This window comes from Dendrobium catenatum, unplaced genomic scaffold (genome assembly GCF_001605985.2).
Source record: "Dendrobium catenatum unplaced genomic scaffold, ASM160598v2 fragScaff_scaffold_1608, whole genome shotgun sequence".
In the NCBI taxonomy this organism is placed as follows: domain Eukaryota; kingdom Viridiplantae; phylum Streptophyta; class Magnoliopsida; order Asparagales; family Orchidaceae; genus Dendrobium; species Dendrobium catenatum.
Genome location: NW_021320070.1, coordinates 275,346 through 286,683, shown reverse-complemented (window position 1 = coordinate 286,683; position 11,338 = coordinate 275,346). Strand labels below are relative to the sequence as shown.

The window sequence follows — 11,338 nt, the reverse complement described above, 5'->3', positions numbered from 1 at the left end:
CAGTTATAGGATCCCCTACACCAACCTCTTCTTGTGTAGATGGTTCACCATATTCTGGCTACACATGACATATATAATAATAGGAGTGGGGGTAAGGAGGGTAAGGGATGGTGGATGGACTAATTTTTATATTGGTAGAGGGTAATATGGACATAATGGAGCTACATGTGTCTGATCTAGAGAGGGAAATCAAGGTCTCCTCAATGTAGGGGGGAAGGACCCAGGAAAGGGTGGTGGTACACCAACAACAGGTAGATCTAACTATCTTTGACCCTACTCACTAGGGGACTGTTGCTGACTACTGGGTGGTGGTGGTGATGGTATCACTGGTGGAACCGGTCTCTGACCCTCACTTTTATCACCCTTTCTAGGTCTACTTGGTCTAATGCTCAAATGTTTCTTATAAGAAAACTTTAAAGTGAAGGATCTATAAGGAGGATCGTCATCTGAAGCCATCTATTTTAAAAGAAGCAATTAGTAAATTGGGGTAACACATAAAAAAAATTAAATTATAAGTGTTCCAAAGATTTGCATAAGTAGAAATTAAAAAAAAAATATAGATAAATTAGTTATAATAAACATAAAGAATTATAGAATACATAATAATAATTAACATACAAATATGATTTGATAAGAGACATTTAGCACCTTATATATTTTTACTAACTTGATTTCAAAAAAAAAAATATAATTCAATAAGTACATTACAATAAATTTAGTAATATAAATCACAAGAACTATTTAGAATTAGAAATATTTTTATTTCTCTCCAGGGTATCTTCATTTTCATCCTCATTCTCACTTGCTGAACTAGTTGAATTATTCACATCTTCTAACTACATTTCAATATTATGGGTTGTAGTTGACATCTCCTAAATTTCAATATACCTAAAATATGACATCTCAATCTCTTGATTTGTAGTCGCTAAGATATATTATTGATAAATTATTCCCCATGCTTTTATTTTTATGATAGCTATCCAATTTTTTTATCCCTATATTCGCAAGATATTTGTTAAAATAAACTTGAACAGCTTTACTTGTTAACAAAAATGGATCAAACTTCTTGTATCTTCAACTATATTTTACATCTACTAAACCATTTATAGGATGAACCCTTGTGCCTCTATTCTATATTGGATCATACCATTGACAGTTACAAACTTACAGAGTTTTCATCTTTGTCTAGGTACTCCAACTCAAGAACCTCATTCAGAAGATCGTAATAATCACACTCATCTTCTTCATGAGTATTCCCTCTAACACATACTCAAGAATTTTAATTTTTCTTCCATCACTCCATGACTTGGAATAAAATCTGAACCCACTCACTATATATATATTGGTCAGGTCTTTACATTTTGCATTGGGCCCCATGCTAGTGCTTGTAGACCTTTATGGAAACACTTGTTATGAGGGTTATGTTCCTAAGAAAATTTTTAAATGTTAGAGTTTTTAGTATTAAATAAGATGTAATTTAAATAAAAATTTTAAAATTTAATGGCTCACTTAAGATCTAAACCAAGCTAGGAATTCATTTGCAACAACTTGCTCAACATCCGTAGTATCTATTATAGGTAAATTTCTTACGAAATACCTGGTAACAAATTATCCAAATAAGACTTTAGTATTTCAAATAAACATTACTCCTTATGCATATTATTAAAGAACTTACTCTAAGATTGGTTGGACTTCTTTACAGTTTAATAGCACATATAAAGTCATTATTTTAATTTCTAAATCATTGAGGAATCTTTCAACACATTTGCTACTAGGCTTTCAATGAATTCTAAAGACTGATAGTATATCATGTGATTATTTTTCTACATCAAAGTCCATATTATGACCAATATTTGCTCTTGTACTTCTTATATGGGTCTTGAAGTAGTAGGAACAGAAGTGAGTAGTTTTTGAGAAAAAATATGCTTCCCATATCCATCCTTCTCGTCGTGCTTTATTCTTAACATATTTTTTAAAATTTTTTAATATATGCTAAATGATTATAATTATCAAGTTAGTAAACATTTTTTTTCAACTTTTTCAAAAATATTTAACACAACTTAATAAAAATATGTTTTACCTCTCAGAAGAGTACATCCAATGATATTATATAGGTCCAACAACTCTAGCTTCGTAAGGTAGATGGATTGGAAGATGTTTCATATAATAAAAAAATCCCACAAGAATTTTTTTTTAACTTGCATAGGATGATTGGTACATTTTCCTCACTCCTACGTAAAGCATTTTCGCTCAGTTTAGATGAACATAAGTCTGTAAAGAAAATTCTAAGGTTAGTTAATGGATTTGATATATAATCTGCTAATATACATATTATGATCGGATGGAGAACCTCTATAATTATGAGATAATTATAAATTTTTAGTCAAAATAACCTCATAGATTTAAGGTCTACACATTGGCTTATGTTTGATCCATAGCCATTAGGCTTTTTTAAAACTTTAAACCACCGACATATTGATCTTTTTTACTCTAACATAAAATTATAAGGTGCTTTATGCTTCATTATTTTTCTGTCGTTGGTTGTTACTAACTCTAGATTTCTTCATTGACAGTACTCTTTAATGTTCATTCTAGCTTTGATGTTATTCTTGCTACCACCTTTATCGGATGTCTCTTCGGAGACATCCAATAAAATTGGAACGATATATAAAAGATTAGCATGGCCCCTGCGCAAGGATGACACGCATAAATTGAGAAATGGTCCAAATTTTTTATACACATGGAGGCCACGCTTGAGAGAGGAAGAGAGAGAAGCTCCACAAATCAAGGAAGGATTTGGGAGAGCAAATTGAAGATTTTGGGAGATAGTTTTGGAGATGGAAGAAGGTGGCCGGTCATCTTCGGATGACCAGAACACCAAATCCTTTTTATCTACCGCGAGTCCGATCATGTTGGATTCAAAAGGTAGATTCTCTTTTAAACGGATCTCTCCTCACAATTTTCGTCCTTTACAATCTCCTCTTGTGATAAAAGAGGGTGGATTGTTGGCTAAATCTATGCCTTTGACGGATTTAAACAAAGGAAAAGAGGTAATGTTGGCTTCTAAAAAATTACCTAAATCTCATTTTTCGATTTCTTCATATGGAGCTAATGATAAGGAAGCTTCTTCTTCAAGGAGTAGCTTTGCTGAAATTTTGAGAAATGATAAGGAGTTTGTCAACAATCCTACATTTTCTTCAAAATTGGATAATTCAAATGTGTGGATTAAAAAACCACATTAAAATTACTTGGAATGAAAATCTAGAGGAGGTGGAAGATCCTAATGTTGTTCATTTGAATATGGAGAATGAAAAAGCCAATATTGAAGTTTTGAATAAATCTTTGGTGGTTAAAATTCTTGCAAAGAATGTCCCGTAATCAAAATGTTCTATTGAGTTAAGGAAGCAATGGAGGAAATATGGATATTTCCATTTAACCTTGCTTGGCCTAGATTGGCTTCTTTGTTCTTTTCAGTCGCTTGAAGCCATGGAAGAAGTACTCAATGGAGGACCTTGATTTGTAGGGGGATTTGTAATTGGTTTAGACATTTTGTCGCCTAACTTCTCTCCTAATTCATTGGATGGAGTTTTTGCTCCAATATGGGTACGGCTCCCTCACCTACCCCCTACACTGTTGGGATGGTCCAATATCACTAGAATTGTTTCTAGAATTGGGACTCCATTACTATTAGATGGAAATATGTTTAGATGGGGAAGAAGAGAATTTCCAAGAGCTTGTATTAGAGTTAAACTGAACTCTAAACTTCCTTCTGGTGTTTGGGTTGAAGGATTACATGGTAGATTTTTTCAAAAATTTGAATTTGAAAACCTATCTACACTTTGTTTTAAATGTGGGAGAAAAGGGCATATTGATTCAATTTGTCCTATTATTGAAGAAATCCCTTCCATTCCAAATCATAACAATATTCCTTATGGACCTTGGATGCAAGTGAAATTTAAAAGCAAGAAGAATTCTATGAGGGATTACTTTAAATCCAAAAGTTCTTCAACTCCGGGTAAATCTAGATCTATTTACAACAAAAAACTAGTTGAATGTTCTCAATCATTGGTAGATGGAAATGTTCAAAATCAGATGGTACATCAAAGTGAAGATGCTGGATTCAATTGTCCAAACGAAGAAACTGCTAATCTCAAGGAAGGAGATGAAGTTGAGGTTAATCAGAATTTGAAAATCAAAACAGCTCAGCTTGATTCTCGGAATTTTGATTTTGAAAAAAAACTCTTTTAATGCTTTAGCTGAAATGGAGAAAACTTGTTTGATAGAAGATAATTCGGAAATTCAAAATTTTGAGTTTGAAATCCCTCAAAGCAAGGAGGCTGAAATAGAGGAGATGCAACCGGTTCTTCCAAATACAGTTGGACAAAAGGTTGTTACACAAACAAACTTCCCTTAGATAACTGAGAAAATGAATGTCCAGCCGGAATTACTCAATTCGGTTACTAAAGACTTCAATTTTCAAAAACCTTCAACGTCGGAGGAAGTTAAGGAGAAGGTAGGAGAGGAGCAGGATGCAGGTTTGATTCCCGATTTAATTCATAAATTAAAACCTTCAATTGATTGGGCTGATATAGTGGAAATGGAAGATAATAACCTTACTCATAATTTTGAGGCTAAAAGTAAGGAAGTTAAAATTTCAGCTAAAAATATTGAATTTGAACAATCTACATCTTTGGTGGTTAATAATAGTCTGAAGGGTATTCATACTCTTTCGACTAACCATGATTCTTCTTCTCCTTTATCTTCTATTAGTTTAAATTTTAAAAAATCTATTCTTAAAAAAGATAAAAACTTTTTTAAGAATAATGTTTCATCTGGTTCTAAACTTGTTTTATTCAAAGAACTCCAAGCTTTGGGACCAGTAAGAGATCTACCGAGAAGGAAAATGATGGATCACAAAGTGAAGAACGATTCTAAAAGTTTTGCTTTCCTCTTTTCGAAATAAAGATGAAGAAGGATTCTTCAGTGGATGGCAACTATGGGAATTTAGTATTGAAGTGTAATGTTTATTTTAAATGTAATTTCCTTTTTCTTAGCTTAACTTTTTATTTTAAACTTTGCCTAAATGTTTATAAGAGCTTTACTATTTCTTATTTTCTAACTGGATGGGAACTCTGGGATACTAATCAACCCTCGGGTTGTTCTTTAATTTGGTATCCCTTGCATCTCAACAGTCTTAAAATAGGAAGTAGTGTTTTTTATTACATTTATAATAAGTTTAAAATAATAAAGTTAATTTTTAATAAGTCCTTTTTTCTTATTGAAAAAGGGACCTTTTGCTTATTTACATAGGTTGTATTAGGTTATTTTCTTTTAATGCAATTTATGCATTCTCTCTCAAAAAAAAAGAAGAAGTTCTTCTCAATATGCATAAAGTCTAGATTATGCCTTATCAAACTTGTTCTCAAATATGATAATATCTAGAAAATACTTTTTTAATCCATTTATATTGAACACCATATTCCTAAAATTTATACTCTGATAATGTTGGAAAATTAATAATTGATGAAAAGTCAAAAAGTATTTATAGTACGTCATCACCACTTAATCTGGGTGGAGGAGGTGATATATCAACTCTAGTTTTCATTTGTTTTTAATGAATGCTTCTTTATTCCTCCTAAATGGATAATCAACAAGTAGGAACATATGATGACAAGTAAATCAAATATTTTTCCCTCCATGTTCTAGTGTGAAAGCTTTAGTATTCTCCATGCAGTAAGGGCAAGCTTATTTTCCTACTGTGCACCAACCAGATAACATATTATAAGATGGAAAATCGCCAATGGTCCAAAGTAATGTAACTCAAAGGAGAAAATTTTTTTTGGTTGAGATGTCATATGTGATGACACCTTCTTCCGTTAATAACTTGAGATCATCAATTAATTGTTGCAAAAAATATCAATTTTTGATTTTGAATTATTTGGTCCATGTATTAAGAACATGTACGGGGTAGTCATACACATTTTTGGTGAAGGTTATATGGTATTAGTATAACTGGCCAACAAGAGTATGGTGAAGAAGCTTAACTATATGGAGTAAAACAATCAACACATAATCCTAATCTTATGTTGCGTGGCTTAGCAGAAAATGAAGCATGTGTTTGATCAAAATATTTCTACGCTTTAGCATCTAATTGACGAGAAAGAAAACAACTATTTGTTAATTTATCCTTATTCTATCACATGTAACCTGAAGAACTCATTGAAACATAGAGCCACTGAAGACTTGAAATGATCGATAAATAAAATAAATGTGAATATGAAATATCTTTCTTTTGATGACGTTGTTTTCTCGAGTTTGGTTTAAACTGAGGTGCATTTTAGGTGCAACAATAAACTTCTATTGCATCATTCTTATAGTATAACATACATCCATTGATATAATAATCAATTTTTTGAAGTAGTGAGACCCAAGGATACTAATTTCTTCGTTAAATACAAATCTTAGGAGATTAAATTATCCATTAAATTTGTTTTCTTAAGAAGAATAATGAAGTCATTGAAATAATCATGAGGAATATTATATTCAATTTTGGTACTTAGCATCATCTTGTAATCAATAATACTGAATGAGTTTTACAACCATCCCAAATTAGTTTTTGAGCTGCATGTAGTAACTCAAAGAATTTTTTGATTTCTGTATTTGGTGGCTCTTATACACTAGCACATAAAATTAGACTTGCTACATCAAAAATAAGTTCTTCATATGATCTAGTAATTTGATCTTCATCAAATATTTCAAAAGCTATGGATGGACCGACATGATTATCTATGTGTGGCTCATACTTGCTATGTAAGGTCCAAATCAAGTAGTATGGAACAAATCCCAATAATATAAATCAACCTTTCACATCATCGGGCTTGAGGAATGCTTTATTTTTATGCTTCGAATATGGACTTCTAAATATTCCATCGAACTTAAAGAAAGGTTGTTGAGATGCAAGTTGAATAAAAGTCACAACTCCCTATATAAATTTATCTATCAATCCTCTTCGACCCGATAACAATCTGCTATACATCCCATGTATCTCTTCTTAGATAGTAATTTGGATGTTAAAGCAAATGATCCCTACATTGTTGTAAAATAAATTATTAGAAGATATGCAGCCTTAAATATCATTTAAATCTAAGAAAGAAAAATCATTTGCTCTCCTAACCGGGTTTGGAATGCGTTCACCATGTAGTGGGATAAAGGCTTGATACCTACATTTGAACAAGTGTACTTTACTTGAATTGGAATGCATTCACCAACCATCCAACAATATTTTAGGGTTTGAAACCTATGTTTGAACAAGATATTTAATCATTGTAGATCTATCCACCGTCTTTTAGAATTCTCCTTTAAGTTTGAGGGAGACATTTCTATCACACAACAAGTCTGAAATATTCCTCCAATTTAACCGTCCAACTTGAATTCTACTAATAATAACCCTATCTATTTCACCATCACTCAAAATAATAGAACAAAATTTATTTAAAATATATACTCTTATTAATGACTTGATCACGCAAGGTCACAATCCCTCCATAATAACTATTATTTTAAATATATACTCAAACGACTAGAATATCTTCAACAAAAAGCATACCCCAAGGTATAACCTCTTGCAAATTTCTAGTGAGAACATCCACGACTAAAGCAAAAAGATATGGACTTAAGGCCAATCCTTGACGTAGTCAAACAAATAATAACTCTTGCATACATATCCTTAATGACTTGAATTTAAGCATTATTAACCACTTTCTTTTTTATAACTCTCTATAGCACTTCTCTTGAAACTTTGTCATATACTTTCATTAAATAAAAAAATATCATGTGTAGATCCTTCTTATTCTCCATATACTTCTCCATCAAACATAATAAAAAAATGCATAGCTTCCATAGTTGACCTACCTTGCATGAATCCAAATTGATTTTGCAAAATATTAGCATCACCTCGCAATCTATGCTCCATAACACTCTCTCATAATTTTAAAGTATTCCATATTAGTAAACAAAAAAAATGCAAACCTTTAGTTCAAGGCATTTCTGAAGTGCTTGACCGATGGCTTTTGGTGGTAGAATGTGGGCGTGATCGGCGGCAAAGTGAGGACAAGATCATCGGTCAGAGATAAGATGTTGGTGGCCAGATTCCTATGGAGGCAGTCTGAGGCGTAATCACGAGCGAGCATCTAGAGAAAAAAGTGAAGAGGAAGACTCAGTTTGTTCAATATTAGGGAAATTTTCAGTGATTTTATGGTGGTATTGATTGCTAGAAACAATCACTTAACACTGGCAACTTGGTTGCCAGTAAAGGCCCTAGAAAAATAGAAAACAAGCAGCCTAGTCTGGGCTTATTATACCACTAATTATTTTTGCGATGTATTATGAAACACTGCTAGATAAACTACAAGTTAATACTGATGGTCTGACAGCCGGTTTATCTACTGGTAATTTCAGCAGTTATATGACCACCAGAATTACCACCGGTAAACCCTGATTTTCCTGTAGTGATATTTGAGTTTAAATAATATTGTATTAAATATCATTTTAGGTTTATTTTAATCATTGAATGGTTACTACATTTGTTGCTCACAAGGACTAAAAAAATTATTTTACTTTCCTTGGGATTAAGCTAATGAACTCGTAGGCCCGGGATACCCAGTAGTAACCAATATTGATTAAATTATTAAAATTGGTTGAGGATTAAAGGTTGATATATTTTATTTAATTAATTATATTTTGATTTAAATCATTAAATTATGATTTTCTAGAATTTTAAATGAATTATTAAGTTTTGGGGATTTTTCGAATTACTTTATTACATTAATTATGGGGATAAAAGTTAAATTTTAAAATTAAAATGGTTTTAAAATATTAGTATTTTTTTTAAAACATTAAACCTTAAGGTGAGTATTTATACTCTAAGTTTGCCCAATTTGGAATTTTTTACTTTAACTTATGATTTTTGGAAGGTTTGACCTATTTTTGGACTATGATTGACTAAAAAGTTGGCTTTTTGACTTTGAATTAATGATGGGGGTTTGACATTAAAATACTAGATTTTAATTATAACTAAAAGGCTTTGAGTTTGATTGAATTGGATTTTTCTAGAGTTACTTATCATTTTTCAAAGTTATGATATTTTGGAAGTTTAAAAATTATTTAATTTGTGGGGATTTTTAGATTTTGCACCAAATCAGTCACAACTTTCTTAGAATCACCCCTATAGGTTATAAATGACTTAGGGCATGTTTTAAAGTAAATTAGTCATAACTTTCAATGGGATTTTTAGATTTTTATGATTTTTTTAATATTTAAATATTTTAATTAATTAAATTATTTTTTTCTCTAACCTCCCTACTCTAAGCATAATTAGCAATCAAATATTCAAATCCTATATCTCATTGGATAGGTAGATGTGTTGATTTAAAATTAAGGGTCAAACCATGACCCTTTGGTCTAAATAAATTCAAATATGCCCTGAATTACATTAAAAAGATGGAAGAAATTTTGACATATGTTTAACATGCCCAAGATTAATCTTCCAAAGATCTAATCCATGGGGCCACATAGCTTAACCATAAATATTAAAATGAAATAAATAGTATTACTAGAATTGAGATTAATGCTAGTAGATTTATGGCTTAGAACCATATGTCTTTGATAGGTCTCCTCAAGATCTTTCCAATGAGACTAAGATTAACCAAATTAGCAAATTATGCGAGGAGATATTAATTTTTGAAGTTTTCCATAATTTTTGGAATTTTAAATTGTGGAATTACTGAGTCAACCACACTTTTTTGTGAGAGCAACACGCAATTGGCTAGCCAATCATTGGAGGCTAACTAGATAACATAAAATTAACTGTAAGCATATGATGTTTAATCGAACAACTATGTTTAATTACAGCTTAATACCATAGGAATTAATCAAAGTTGTTGATTGAAATCAATTGCTTTGATTATCTCTTCCACCACCCACTAAGTCTTGTGACCGTAGAGCCTATTTAGCATGATCTGAGAGATCCCACTGGTAAAATCTTTTCAAATGTTTTTTAGAGCCTCAGAGCATTCAAAACCTTTAATCCAACAATGGAGATTTGTTGGGGTTTAGGTTTACATCACCATTGACCAGACTACCTAGCTAGGGAGCCCAGGAAAGGGATTTCGCCATATAGAAAGCCCCAATGAATGATTTTTTCTATCAAGAAGCTTCATGGAGAGATGTAGAACACTTGTCCTTCAGATGTCTCAACCATAGGATCACCAGAGGTAGGAGTTTAAGTGGAGAATAGAGAGTTTTCACTAGAGTTCACACAAAATGTTGGCAGGGGATGGCTAAGAAGCTAAGGAATACAATGGGATTACTCAGAGAGATTTGGGGATGGAATTCAAAAGATAGAAGTAAATGGAGATGTCTGAGTGAGGCAACCCTATTCAAATTACCCTTGAAGCTATGGATAACTGTGATCGATCGGGCAGGCCGTTAGATGGCTACATGGTGGAAGGGGACTTCCTAGGAAGTCTTTTTGAGGATAGAGGAATCATACTCAAGCCTTGGGAAAGCTTCAGTAAAAGCCCTTGAGGTTGGACAATCAGATCTGGTTTACCAATCATTATAGCTTCCACCAGCCATTAGCTCGGTCAGGCTTAGGTGGAAAGCTTGTTGGGGGTCTGGTGAACTCAACTAGGGGCACAATTAGGCTAGAGGCATCCAAATTAAATAACGGGACTTAGGTTGACCCAAACTTATACGATTTAGGTCTGGGTCAAGCCAAGGGGTGGCTTTGATATGGGAGGTGTGTTGAGTCAAGGAGCTTGTAATGCAGGTGGAAATTGGGCTTGAATTGAATACGCTCAAGTGTAAGGGTTTTGACAACTTTGTGCTAGCTTTAGTGTTGATCCAAGTTAACATAAGGATTAAGCAAAATAGGGTAAGTGTATTGTACCTAGGGTCACCCAATGGAGGTGTTAGGTTATCTTGGTGAGGTCTAGGTTAGGGAATAGCTCAGCCAAAAGTGGTTTTGGCCACTTTAGCATAGCCTAATTCCCAACCTGAGTTGACCCAAGGGATTGATCAACTAGGTTAGGTGTATGGGGTTATAAGGAACCCAATATAACCATTGATTTGAATTGATATAGCTTAAAGGGAGACTTTGCTCATAACAAAGCCAAATGGCTAACCCAAGTGGGCCTAAGGGTTTGGGTCCTCCAAATGGTTAACGATCCAATGGGTGGTTCTAGAGGTTTAAATTGGCTTGTGAAAGCTATGGTCAAGCGGTTTGAAAGTTATGAAGGTACATGTGTATTTTGTTGAGTCTAGTAATTAGGTTGTTAAG

General features: G+C 32.7%; 1 non-coding gene across 1 annotated transcript; it reads left to right on the top strand.

Moving 5' to 3' along the window:
* The first annotated feature begins 2,630 nt into the window (after window positions 1-2,630).
* On the top strand, window positions 2,631-2,733 carry LOC114581232. Its single transcript, XR_003703121.1, has one exon. It is a non-coding gene; the product is annotated as a U6 spliceosomal RNA (small nuclear RNA).
* The last annotated feature ends 8,605 nt before the right edge of the window (window positions 2,734-11,338 follow it).